The 15017-nt window shown below is 39.1% G+C and overlaps 1 pseudogene; it reads right to left on the minus strand.

Annotated features, from left to right (window-relative positions):
* Positions 1–10971: 10971 nt before the first annotated feature.
* On the minus strand, positions 10972–12123 carry LOC149220786 ((+)-borneol dehydrogenase 1 pseudogene; annotated as a pseudogene).
* Between the last annotated feature and the right edge of the window lie 2894 nt (positions 12124–15017).

The raw sequence follows: 15017 nt of genomic DNA on the forward strand, positions 1-15017 counted from the left end.
ACCTCCTCGGGATCATTCCTGCATCTACGGCTACGTGACTCGGACGTTGATCCAATGGCTGTAGCAAGGATTTACCGACTTACCCTACCCTCGCGCCAACAGATAGTCTCATTTTTCATATGGAAAGCTCTGGAGAGTCGCTCCGACCCCTGTATCGACTGCAGGCTTGTTCTGACTCGGTTTCAGAGTTTGTTTGCTGAGATGAATGTGCATGGAGGTTCTGAAGCTCCCCTTGGCTACCGAGTTGCATCACTAGGTACAGCAAGAGGGTTCATCCCATGCAGCTTATTTTCCCCTTCTATATCATTTGTTTTAGGGTGATAACTGGTTTCATGCTCAATTATTCACAGCTTTTAACCATATGGCTCTTATTCGCAGGTACTTCTGGCCAATCCTGGTTGCGGTTGGTGCTGGATGGTGAAGCACTCTCGGGCCAAAGTGCCTTCTCGGAATTCACCGATATGCAAAAAATATGTTTTGCTTGTTAAAGTTGTCTTCTGTAAAAAAAAAGGCTAGCTAAGTCAGCGGTTCCTTCCGTTAATGTTCAGATTCCGTGGCTTGCATGGCTCACTGTTGGTGACCCGGTTTGGGTCTCGGCGTCTATACCTGCTAAGACTGTTTACTACATGTATATTCTATTATATAACAGAACCTTAGGGGAGAAGAGGCTATTTAAATTCCTCGTTCTGTTTTATTGAGCCATTCGGCCATGTATGTAAATTTTCTGCTAGTTCCAGCAGGCCCTCTTTAGAATTTCTGGGGCGACCTCATGACATATTTCATATCTTGTTTTCTGTACAACGACTTAACAGGAATTACTGTCTACCTAATTTGATCTCATACTTAGGCTATACATGGCAGTCTCGCTTGAATAGAACTTGACGATATCACCATGCTTTTCTTTCAATGGTTTATGCTCTGTTTTCCATTACTTAGCTGTTGATGTTGTTACCGCTTCCTTTTGTTAAAAACAATGGAAATGAGTTAACTCTGCTTCCAGGAATGTTATGGTTTTGTTATTAACAGGAAGTTTTGCCTGATGTTTAGCGCTGTAGTTTGTCAGGTTCTTCATGTAATTCCTAATTTACCGTATGAATGCTACTTTACAGTATGAATGTCAATTTACAATATGAATATCAATTTACAGTATGAATTTCAATTTACAGTATGAATATCAATTTACAGTATGAATTGTCAATTTACAGTATGAATGTCATTTAGCTGTTTTGGGAAGAGGTTGTCTTCAGGTCTGTTAGTGTCAGTCTTTCCAACCTTCCTCCAGTGATCAAATATGCTCTTACAAAGTGGTCTCAGAGTGTCAAGGTCAAATTTTGTCATTTCAAAGAGTTTTCAAGCAAAATTTGGTCACTAGGCATTAGGTCTAGGGTTTGATCTCACTCTTTTCAAAGTTGCCCAAATTCCCATCTATGTCACCATTCAGCTGATTTTATCATCATTCATAGGGTTTTCATTATCATGCCAGTGTCTAATGAGTCATTTTACATCTTGTTCATGCTTCAGTTGCGCCTAGGTAAGGTCATTTCCCTCTCCTAGGGTTTTGAAGGCGATTTCTCGTGGACGGTCAAATCATTGGCAAAACTTGTATCCAGATGTTCATACACCTTCCCCTATCCTTCATGTACCTTATCAAATGCTTCCCATCACTGAGATCCCCCAAATTCCTCATTTTTGCACAAACCCTAGTTTCTAGCTACAACCTGGCAATTTTCTAGGTTTGGCCTGTGTTTTGCCCTTTTGAACCCCTTCCCTTTGCTCAATTTCTGAGATTCCACTTTCCCCTACTTCCTAACATCCCTCCCCACTCCCAAAAATTTCCCCAAGAATTTAGAAGCCCCCTATCCCCTTCATTTCGCTCCATTTTGACAAAATTCCTTGTTTCACACATCAAGACAAGTCGCACTCAAATGATGTTCCAGAGCAATAAAAGATGAATTTTGGAAAAATTAGAGAGGTTTTTGTCCATAACATGCCAAAGAAGAAAAATCTCCTTCACTTTTTGCACAGGTGTCATGGTTTTAGAGAAATGTCAAAATTGCAATCGTCAGATCCAAGGAGGTTGGCCAAGGCACTAAAACGACGGAAAAGGCCCGATCCACTCCAAATTTTGGCCAAAGCCTCTTTGACTGAGTATGGTACTTGATTAGGGACTCCCAGCCCAAATTTCAAGAAATTTGGAGAAAATTTTGTCAATTGTGAATTTTTTGTGCCAAACACAGGTTTTCTCCACCAATGGCGCGCGACCCTTTCGTTGGGCAACTCCATTTTGGGAAAACTCAGCATTTCTGGATTTGTCATGGAAAGTTACACTTGCTCAGCCATTGCCAAGAAATTTCACCAAGTTTTGGGCCTCCAGAAAGTCAAAAAACAAGCAAAAAATGACTTTCTGCCACATTTTTGACACACAGGAAGCAGTCTTGGGAGATTGCAATTTTGGAGGGGCAAATGACCACCAAATTTAGAAATTCCACTTGGGTTGGAAAGTAGACATCCAGAAATTTCCAACAAGCCCACTTTTGCCTCATTTGGACACCTGGAAGTACCTCAAAATCAGCTCCAAAGTAGCGCGACCTGTTCAGGAAGAGGGCGCGACCCGTTGGGCAGTTTTCACAGGATTTCATCTACAGCTCAGGAATTCGCCCAGCTTTGACTAGTTTTGACTTGTGATGGGATTTTTCACCCTCTTTGATGTAATTTATGTATTTTCATGTTGACATGACACTTATTTACCTATTCTAGAAGATTCATTCATGAAATAGCAAACATTTAATGAATGAATTGGTTTCCTAGCTTATAGAGGCAAGTTGTTTTGACTGCCTAGATTTTAGTGCTCAGTTTAGAATTGGTTGAAACAGCTCCTAGGATAGTGATCTCGACCCCTAGAGGCAAGGAAAGATGTTAGATTGCCTATATTATGTACTTTCTTGGTCATTTTCATGGTTGGACTCTTGAGGGAGAAAGCTCTATTGTATTACTCATTGTATCTCTGCAATTTTGGCAAAGGAAGAAAGACCAGGGTTTTGCAGTCCTTTTTGGGATTCCTGTGGTTACATGTATTGATGGTGTGTTTCTATTTGTACTTGTAAGTTTGTTATGTGATTCATCTTCTCACTTTTCCTTCTGCAAATTAGGCAAATGAAGTGTTAAAGTAGAATTCATGATTGTCATGCTCTGCTTTTAAGTTTGCTTAATATTTCTGTTTTCATCTGTCTAAAGAGAACTCTTGAAGGTTTCTTGCTCTCTTTAGCTCCTCACCGGTCATTCCTATCCATTCACTTAATTCAAAGGCATCAGTACAGTCTCCTACCTTGCCCCAAAGAACCCCCTACAAAAACTGTGTCCAATCCCCGCACCCAAAATTGTCTTTCCCCAACTTTCCACCAAAATCCTAAAACTTCCCAATTCAAACCTTTTTATCAGTTTACTAGCCTAAAATCATTGTTTCCTTATTGGTTATCTCGCCCTTTGAAGATCTTTATCGAGATAGACCGGAGAGAGCCCTCTCCTGCCCCGTAGGGCTAGCTACGTGGCTAAGTGGTTTGATGTTGCCTTGGAGTTTACCTTTTTCAGCCTGAGGTGAAATTTCAAGCGCTAACAAGGTCGAGACTCGAGTTTCATCTCAGCACTAGCGAGTGAAACGCCGTCACCTAACAGTCATCATTTCCTTTTCCAGGTTGTCTCCGTTTGTCTATTGTCACGCTCGTGACCAATATCCTGAGGCTTCCGTCACCCTTCTTTTAACTAGACTTTTCATGTAAGGTGCCAGAGGGTGGGTCTCACCAGGCTAACCCTCGTCGGTTCCTAATAATGAAGGTTTTCTTTCCTGAGTGGTAAAATCTACTCCAGGCCTGAGTTATCCGTTAAGCAATATCAATGGTTACTGTTATTCCCACCATCGTCTCACGGCATTGAGTTTTGGTGTAATTTTCTTACTTCTCCGTTCTCTAATTTTGTACTAAATCTTGGTTATTTCCAAGCGTGTATTTCATAAGTGCCAGAGATGTCATTGTTATATCCGTAGGGTGAAACCCTCGTGTATAGCCGTCCATATTTGCGGCAGTCTAATTCTAACAGACCGCTATATTGTTCTACAATACCAAGGTGGTAATCACCCACCAAGAGGGTTTCAAGTATCTTTCGCTGCTATTCTTTTCTTATATTCCTCTCCAGAAAGAATACATTGGTCGTATGATGGGTTATATTTCATTGAGTTTCTTCCCCTCCCAAAAGACACAAACACTGGATACTTGCAAACTCTTGGGAATTTTACAGCGAAGATAATTTAATACAGTATTCACAACATAGTTAACTGATCACAGTACTTTACAGTGAAGTAATTTTTATATAACTCTTTTTCTACCCAAATTACTTGCAGAATGGTTAAGAGTATTCTTCACTTACCTGTACCGATGTAACTTACAAGTGCTCCAGAAGCTGGACCCCCTTTGTTCCTCTGCTTCTGATTTGCCACCCAACCTTGAGATTCGTCTTTCGAGACCAGAATCTCCCCCCTAGCTCTTGCCGGACCACAGCTGTAAGCCCTCCGAGCTACGGTGCGACGGGCGCTGGGCGGGCGATCATGCACGAGGGCGTGGGCGGGCACACGGGCGCGCGGGCAAACAGGAGTGCGACGAGCTGCGACGTTGGTGCGACGATCATACGCGTTAAATGTGACGAAATGCGACGATAAGGAGCGTGTGCAAAAATGACTAAGTGTTAGTACACTTGAGCGTAAATGAGAGTTTATATGCATATTATATGAAAATAATATGAACATATTATATGCGATATGAACATATTATATTATATGCATATGTGAATAAAATATAATATAATGTAAAGGGGATATGTGAACATACGACAAAATAATGGAGCACATACGAAAGGTTTATAATAATTAAACATGACACATTAATATATACCAAGATATGACGTGAGGGCTTCATGGCACCATTTAACATGTCGGCCCAAGTTATATCCCAAGGTGTATGCGTATATATACATGAGCATGAGAGCTCATTAAGGCATCATTCATTCGCTCAAAAACCTTCGCATAAGGGGTAAAAGAAGGCGTAGTTCTCAAGGAGGTAAATGCACATACCTCATGCGCATTAGGCTTGAAGGAAGTGCGTAGTTTACCTTAGTTGGAGGTTGGCAAAGAATGCCATTGCGGGTGGAGTTTGTACACGGTCTTATGCAGGTTTTCGTAAGGAGGTTGAGTGGCTCGGGTGGGCACTCTCTCTTGGACAAGGATGCATGAAATATTGTAAAAGGCAGGTGGCCTGTCTTCTGTAAGGATATTGGTTAAGTGTGAGGCTTGGCACACTTCTTGTAAAATCTGATATTCTTGATATAAATAACATTGTTGGGCAGACTGTTCGGGGAGTTGCCCCTCCCTTCATATTGTGTATTGTTCTCGGTTTATTGTTGATGATTGATGAATGAGAATGTTCTTTGATGAAGTATAAAAGATAACATTTATTCGGTTATAAGAACACAAGTTAACTAAGTTTATGTTGAAGTAGGCGTAGTCCATAAACGTGAGTATTGTTAAAACGAAAGCGTTCGGTGGTACCGCACGTCGCCGGCACGGTTGAAAGACTACCGTAGGCTTGGGGGCGTGACAGTTGGTATCAGAGCTCGGTCGGAGTTGGTGAGCAAAGGTTGTTCATGACATGGCAGATATGGAACTCAGAGAACTTGATGATCTTCAAGAGCTCTTTGATGAAAGAGCCCGGTTGAAAGCTAAAATCAAGCAAGTTGAGGAAGAGATAAAGAAGAAGCTTCTTGGTAAGAAGGTTGAGCTTCTTCAACCCGGTTGGACAATGGAGCAAGGTGAAGTTGCAGATTGTGCCATCAAGGAAGAGGAAGCCGTGATGATTGAGGATGTTGCAGACATGACTACGATGAAGGATGAGCTTGAGGCTGATCAAGTTGAACCAGGATCGTGCAGTTTGTCAACATGTATGGATGAGGTCACTCACATGGAGGAGCCTCATGATGATGAAGTAAGTGGTGATACTTGTGTTTCATTTGGGCATTTGGGAGATGGACTATGTGCAGGAAAGGGCAAAGTCAGTTTGCCAAGGCAAGAGGACATCTTACCATGGATGACTATGATGGAACCTTGTATGGAGAAGCAAGGATTGTCAACTATTGCAGGGCTTGTTGGGGCTACTTGTGACCTTATGGTTGAAGGTGCAAGGACCCGGGACAAGGGTGGAACTTGATGATCATTGTGGAAGAATGAGTCATGCTTTAGCCACATGAATTGGCTAAGTGCCCGGCATGACTCATGGACAGATTGAGGAGGGCACACACTTGTGATGTTTTGGGTGGACTTCTCATGGCCGAGACCAAGAGGTAGTCTTGGTGGACACTTTGGTGGAGGAGCTATGGTGAAGGGACTCATGACATGATGATGATGCGATGATGGGATGGTTGGGTGACCGAGTTCACTAAACCGAAGATAGCAGCTTGAGTGAGGATGACCGATTGTTGTGGTAGGTCTACCTGGTTGGACTACCTGGACAACATAGTCATGGACATCAGGTTGGAGACTTGAGGATGGCACATTGCAGATGATGAAGAGGGCTTCATGGACCTGAATGGGGCACATCGACAGTTGATTACTTGGATGGAGTTGTGAGCAGCTATGGAGCATTCCTACTACATGGGGAGCTGAGGCATATTGTATGCTTGTTGAGGTGTGGTTGAGGGATGGCTTATGGAGCTCATGATGACATGATATTGTTGTGACTTTTAGGGACTTCATGAACGGTGGACTTAGAAGATCTGATGCATTGAGGAGCTGAGGTCAGGTGACTTTGATGCAGTATGGGATGCATACTTTCAAAGTACATGTATGGGCATGGCTTAGAAGAGTGACTTGATGTAGAGGATCGGTATGAGGAACTTTGAAGTGATGGAGTTACAACGATGATGATGATGATGATGCTTTGGTGATACACCTGAGCATGGATTATGGGTGGTGAGCTTGGTGGCAGTGGTCACTAGGCTGAGACATAGTGGAGAAAGAGTCTCTACATATGTTGCAAGGATGTTTGCCTTGTGAAGGAAGGTCGACATCCTGAATGATGATGATCTTGGTGGAGAGCTACCGAGATGGTATGTTGTCGAGGACGACAACGATTTCAGGTGGAGGAGAATGTAAGGCCTCCGAGCTACGGTGCGACGGGCGCCGGGCGGGCGATCATGCACGAGGGCGTGGGCGGGCACACGGGCGCGCGGGCAAACGGGAGTGCGACGAGCTGCGACGTTGGTGCAACGATCATACGCGTTAAATGTGACGAAATGCGACGATAAGGAGCGTGTGCAAAAATGACTAAGTGTTAGTACACTTGAGCGTAAATGAGAGTTTATATGCATATTATATGAAAATAATATGAACATATTATATGCGATATGAACATATTATATTATATGCATATGTGAATAAAATATAATATAATGTAAAAGGGATATGTGAACATACGACAAAGTAATGGAGCACATACGAAAGGTTTATAATAATTAAACATGAAACATTAATATATACCAAGATATGACGTGAGGGCTTCATGGCACCATTTAACATGTCGGCCCAAGTTATATCCCAAGGTGTATGCGTAAATATACATGAGCATGAGAGCTCATTAAGGCATCATTCATTCGCTCAAAAACCTTCGCATAAGGGGTAAAAGAAGGCGTAGTTCTCAGGGAGGTAAATGCGCATACCTCATGCGCATTAGGCTTGAAGGAAGTGTGTAGTTTACCTTAGTTGGAGGTTGGCAAAGAGTGCCATTGCGGGTGGAGTTTGTACACGGTTTTATGCAGGTTTTCGTAAGGAGGTTGAGTGGCTCGGGTGGGCACTCTCTCTTGGACAAGGATGCATGAAATATTGTAAAAGGCAGGTGGCCTGTCTTTTGTAAGGATATTGGTTAAGTGTGAGGCTTGGCACACTTCTTGTAAAATCTGATATTCTTGATATAAATAACATTGTTGGGCAGACTGTTCGGGGAGTTGCCCCTCCCTTCATATTGTGTATTGTTCTCGGTTTATTGTTGATGATTGATGAATGAGAATGTTCTTTGATGAAGTATAAAAGATAACATTTATTCGGTTATAAGAACACAAGTTAACTAAGTTTATGTTGAAGTAGGCGTAGTCCATAAACGTGAGTATTGTTAAAAAGAAAGCGTTCGGTGGTACCGCACCTCGTCGGCACGGTTTAAAGACTACTGTAGGCTTGGGGGCGTGACAACAGCCCTCAGCAAGTTGCTGGCACTTTCGTGCTTGGCTATCTGGTCATCACCAGACTTAGCCTCTTTTCCTGCTTTTCCTCTCTCCTGCCTGTCCAGACAGCGCACACTAACTTTTTTTTTTTTTCCCTGGAAACCTTTCCAGTTATGAGAGGTAGTTAAGGTTTGCAGTTCATTGCAACCGTTTTTCCCCAACTTCCCTCTCAGAGGTTCCCAACTTCCACCAAGAAAACATTTCTTGTTTATTAAAGAAATAATAAAAATATTATTAAATTCCAAACAGTAAATAATGTCATATTCAGTTTTTAACCATAGTAACATTAAATATTTACATTCTCCTGGGGCGTTACAGAGTGCCTTAAGAGTGCAACAATTTACCATTAATTCAAATCTACATGGAATTTACATTTTTTACCAAATCTAACTAACGGAATTCCTTTTTCCATTTTAAAACATTTAATCCTTAAATAAATTTCATTCTATTCCCTTCAATCATTTTTTAAAATAATTTCTTATAACAACAATTCTATTAACCATTACCCATTATTTTTTACCTCTTTAATCTTTATGCACCGAAAAAAAAAATATATATATCAAAACTGAGAATTTACAAGATTATATCATAAATGTGTAAAAATTGGTTTAAACGGCCTATATTTTTATTTAAATTTAGCAATTTAATTATTGATTCAAATTCAATTTTATATTATTTATATCAAATTTTAAATATATAAATTAATATAATATTTATAAAATTGATAAATATATTTAAATATAAATAACAATAATTAAAATTTCTACCATTTTAAATTTTTTTTTTTTTTATTAAAACTTATAAAAATATTAAAATACTTAATTAAAATTAAAATTTAATTATATGAAAGTACATTTGCAATAATGTAAACCAACTTAGACAAGCAAGGTACTTGTTGGATGTATCTGCAATGAAGCGTCATTGTTATCGGTGATTCCTCCACCTCGCTACTGGAATCAGTTTGGGGAGTACATTGTTGACTTATATATTATGGTTAATTCTCATTTTCAGAAATAGATACCATGGTTATATTTATTTTATTTTCGTTCAATTCTGTACTCGAATCAGTTTTACGAGTACAATGTTGACTTATATATGATGGTTAGTTATCATTTTAAGAAATAGATACCATATTTATTTTATTTTCCTTCCATTCGAGTAGCACTCGAATTAGTTTTACTAGTAAATTGCATATTATGCTAGATTTTAAATAATTTTTTTTTAAGAAAAAGGGTAAAATTATTTATTTAAATAATGATAATGATCATTATCTACTCAAATTAAATATTTATGTTTAAATATTGTTTTATTGAATAGAGAGGATATTTATTTGATTGTACTAAGAGATGCTTTCCAATTTAATATCATAAAAATGTTGTAATATTTTATTTGTCTTGTACCATTTATTATTTGACTTACTCAAATAATATAAAAATAAAATTAAAATTAATATTTAATAAAATTAAACTAAAATAGTCAGTTATGGTAGGGAATTTTTGGTCTCTATATTTTGAATATAATATTTTATAAAAATAAAAATAACCCTGTGTAAAAATATTTTTAATTGGTCAAAATAAAATAAAATTAATTAAAAAAAAATGTGAAAACAAAAATAGCATTATGGTATTAACCCATGCTATGAGAACCAATGATATTGACCTATTTTATTCACTTTGAATAGTCTATTTAAAGGGGAAATTAAACTTGCCTAGACACCTTGAAGGATAAAATTTAGTGAGATGCAAACCTCTTTTAGAGTGAAAAGAGATTTGGTCCCTCTCAACACTTAGTAGATCTAGAGTTAAAATGGATCTAGACTAGTTTTAAAATGATAAAGAAAAATTATTAATCTAAATAATGATGATGGTCACTATCTATTCAGATTGAATATTGTTTAGAGGATTTTAAAATTTAAAAGATTAGTATTTATTTTTTGGAATTTTATTTTGATATTATTATTATTAATTTAGATAGTGATGATCGTCATTATCTATTCAAATTGAATATTGTTTATAGGATTTTAAAACTTAAAAGATTAGTATTTATTTTTTGGAATTTTATTTTGGAATTTTTATTGTTATTATCTAATTTTAAGGTGTATGAGATCCCCTTGTTTGTGGGACAAGAGACCCACCTTGGTGATACGAAGGCATACATATTCTATCCCTACTCTACACCTTTGATGACCTTATAAAAGGAAACACATGCTCTTAAACATTAGGTCCACTCAAATTGTAATAAAAATAAAAGTCTCATAATTTTATCACTTTTGAAATGATTATAATAAATATATAATTAAAAATAAAAATAAAAAATATTTTAAATTTTTTTATTAATTTTATTTGAAAAGGAGATTAAAAATATAAGACGATTTACAATGGGACACTTTGAAATGATTGTAAAAAATATATTAATGTATAATTACTTTGAAATAATTATAAAAAATATGTTAAATATATTATTGTATAATTATATTTAAATATGTTATCTTTATTTCTAATAAATTTATTTACTCATTTCATTTAAAAAAGAATACGATGTAATGGGTTTTTTTGGTATATTAAATTCACAAATTCATATACATATAGATTAAATAATAAAAATTTAGAACGCATTCACGATTACATCGCTTGGCACCTAAAAAAATCTAAAACAAAATGATTAAACTTCTCCCTTAAAACTATCATTAAAGCTCTGGAGATTTCGTGTATGGTCACACTTACATAGCAATGCATGTTTTAGTGATGTCTGCTGATCTGTCCCTTACAAATAGATTCCTTCCATCATGTCACGCTTTTACACGGTCAATGTTTTCAGGATTGTACGGTCAAATAATAGAAACTGTGAAGAGAAAATGGTGAAATTCAAATGGAGGCTGCCTCAAAGCTACCGACCATTGGGTATCTGAGTAGCTACCTGTCCATCCACTTCGCTCTGGATTTTCTTTGAACTCGCTTCTGCGAACCGATTGAAGAAGGACTTGATGGGAAGAAAATCCATGGAATTTGCAGTGGAAAAGGCTTTGCAAGACGTGAATGCCCCGTCGATTACAAGATTATGGCCGCTGATGTAACGGGCGTCGTCGCTGCACAGAAAGAGGGCAGAGTTGGCAACATCAATGGCTTCCAGAGTGACACCCTTCAGCTCCATCGTCGTCTCCAGCATCTCTTCCGCGCATTGTTTATCGAAGGACGGGAAGCTCTTCTTCATGGCGTCGATCAACATGGGCGTCGACACGCCTGCGGGTGAAACGCAGTTCACCCGAATGCCGTGCGGAGCAAGATCAGTGGCCGCCGACTTCATAATGCCCAACACCGCGTGCTTCGACGCCGTGTAAGAGGGTCCGTTGGGCATCGCCATCACCGACGCCATGCTCGACGTCATGAGAACTGAACCTCTGGTTTTGGTGGCTATCATCACCCTGGCCGCGTGCTTCGCGCACAGATACGCCCCGCGCACATTCACTGAAATGACTCTTTCCAAATCCTCGACAGTCACGTCTTCCATGGACGAGAATAGCCCGCCCGGGATTCCGGCGTTGCTGAACACTATGTCAAGACGCCCGTGCTTCTCCAGCGCGAAGTCCAGCAGGGCGGAAATGTCCGCCTCTTTGGAGACATCGCAGTGGAAAAAGCAGGCGTTGGGAGCGAGGGATTGAGCCACACGGTTTCCATGGTCGTCCTGAATGTCTGCAATCACTACTTTTGCTCCATTCTCCACGAACAACTTGGCGCTCGCCTCTCCGATTCCGCTGCCGCCTCCTGTGATCACACCAACCTTTCCCTGCAACCTGCAAATTACCAGCGTATTGATTAGAAATATCCATTGTTATAGATGAAGAACGAATAGTAAGCAAAGAAAATAAATTGGGACGAAATCTTATGCCTCATATTATCTGCTGCCTGCGGAATGAGAGGATGGATATACAGAAAAGTGGAATATATATATAGAGAAGTGGAAATATATACTCACTCGCTGCCACCAACCCACTTACAAAGCTAAAAGTAGGTATCATTGCCTGCAACTAGTAGGCGACCAACTGATCTATTCCTCATTCTTCCTCATTCTTTATTACCGGCCAAAAGGTGTCTTCGTTGGAACGTTGACGATTGCAAGGGCAGTGCGCATTCAGTGTATTTTCTGTTGTTTTGTCTTTGCAAAAATTCTAGATTGCTGACACTGCACCGGGGTAGCTATATTTGACTGCTTGCTCCATTATTGAGTGCAGTGATTGCAGCCGTTGTGAAAGCATGATACACTTTGTACGTTGCTTGAAAAAATGGCCGACCGACCAGAAAGTTGTTTATGTCTCTCTCAACTGAATCTTTGTTTGTTACACTCTCCCTTCCACGTTATATTATAGGCGTTGTCTACGACATCTACCCAATAGACTTTTCGCTGGAATTTGCTAAAAAGAAATTTAAAAAATCAGAATAGTGTTTATTGAGTGAAAATGAATTTAGTAATATTAAAAACCTGGAACACACAAAACTCTAATATTTTAAGAGATTTTTCTTATTTTCCAAATTAATTTGTGAGATCTTTAGACTTTTATATATATATATATATATATAAAATAGAGGATGTTGGGTCTAACCAGTAGGGATTGTAATTGCATATAGTCTCGTATTTATTTCAAGTTTGGAGAAGAACATACGTATGATTCATTGTGACAAATTTTATTACACTGGTTGGGACATGTCTTTTTATGTGTTTTCATGATGAGTTTTCATCGTTCGTTTTTATGCCCTTTTTTCAACGTTTCAGTCATTTTTTTCATGTTCATGAATGTTATAAGTCGTAAATAAGATGCCTTACGATTGGGATGTGCATTAAGTTGATTGGGATGTGTTCTTTATATGTGTTTTTTAATTATTTATTTTATATTGATGAATGTTATGAGTGGTAGATAAAATATTTTATAAATGTCAATTTGATAGTCAACAAAACTTATCTAAGAATTTTTTTTTATTTTTTATTTAATTTTCGAATTTTTCATAGTTTTAACTTTTACTTGTCAGCACAAGAGAGTGGTATGTTTTGTCTTTTGAGAAATGAAGTTTGTGTGTCTAGTGATTGTAAGTGTCACTTGTGTCAATGGTTTTATAGAGAGAGAGGGTGGGAGTGAGTGCCGAGTCGGCTAGGAGTAGTCACAACACAATAGGACATGTACAGTTTCTAGTGGAACATTCCACATGAATGTGGCAGTCACAACACACAAGGTAAGATAACATGTATAACACTCAACGGATTAGTCCGCGTGAGTGCAACGGTTGTTATAGAAAGTTTTATGTGAAAGCTTTGTGTGATGTCCAAGAGAATAGTCTACATGGGTGAGACAACATTAATAGCATATACAACACATTTTCATTAACATATGTGTATTACAACAAGTGAATTAGTTCAGGTGTTAAACACAGGTTAAATCAACATGCATTACAAGTGTTAAAGATTAGTCCTACAACAATTACAATACATGTATGAAAACATGTTGGCCTGTGAGCATGCTTCTAAATTAAGCGAAAGTTCCAAGATACATCATTACACCATACATCACTAACCCCACGTGCAGGGCGTTGGATCCACTACTTACTCCTCAAAGAAAAGATTACAAACTCTCAAGGCTATGCGGAAGGAGTTGAGGTGAAAAATTCCTTTGCATGTACAAATGAGGGGGTATTTATAGTCAAGGGTGAAACTGAGCCTTGTGGCTATTCGACTACCCTCATGATTGTTTGACTTCCATGACTTTCAACTTTACATGACTCTTCGTACAACAAGTGGGTCTCTTGGACCTCCACGTTACATTACATTAATTGACAGTATGGCCCACAATAGAGATTTTGACAACATGACTCATGACATGACTCGACATGACAATGCTAGTACATTCGTGTTGCTGCTGGTGTGCATGTCGATCCACAGTGCTATTGGGTGATGGATGTCCTCATGGTGTGTCACAAATTCACATCCACATGGCAAAGTGCATGGACTGTTCGATGGTCATTGGTTTGTTTGATGTTGCATTCACACATTGCTCCTTGCTTATATGTTGGTAAGCCTGACAAGTTCATCTGTTCGTGAGAGGTGCATGTTCATCTATCCATTCGTTTGTGAAAAAATCTTGCATGTTTGCTCGTTCGTTCGTCTGCGAACACATCTTTGCATGATAATCCGTTCACGAGCACATCTCTTTGCATGCATCGTCTGTTCATCCATTGGTGAACCTGTCCTTTTTCATGTGCTCCCTTTGTTCATCTCGTTCATCATCGTGCCATGTTTGTTTGTGTACCTGTGTATATAGTCACTCATGACGAGACGACATCAAATCCATAAATCTCCTAGTCTACCATGATGCATGATCATTTCGGATGCGGGTGACCGATAGAGGTGACAAGGTTGCGAGGCAGGATGGAGGCTCTGAGTACTCTTGATGAAAACTGTGTAGCAGTCACTGGGTGATGGATATGGGTAATCTGGATCGACAGTGACTGTCCACGGGGTCTGGCTTAGATGGAGGACAAAACTGCACAGTTTTTGGGAGGGACAGTCCGGGCTGCAGGAAGGCTAGGCAGGTAAAATATGCATAGTTTTTGGAACGAGTGGGTAGCGGGAGCCTGGCAACCAAAAATATGTGATTCCTGACGGGAAATGGCAATAAGCTGTTGGGTCACTGGCAGCAAAAATTACGCAATTCCCGAGGG

Source organism: Pinus tabuliformis, chromosome Q (assembly GCF_031772625.1).
Source record: "Pinus tabuliformis cultivar Carrire ecotype Pingquan chromosome Q, CPIR1, whole genome shotgun sequence".
NCBI classification, from domain to species: Eukaryota; Viridiplantae; Streptophyta; class Pinopsida; order Pinales; family Pinaceae; genus Pinus; species Pinus tabuliformis.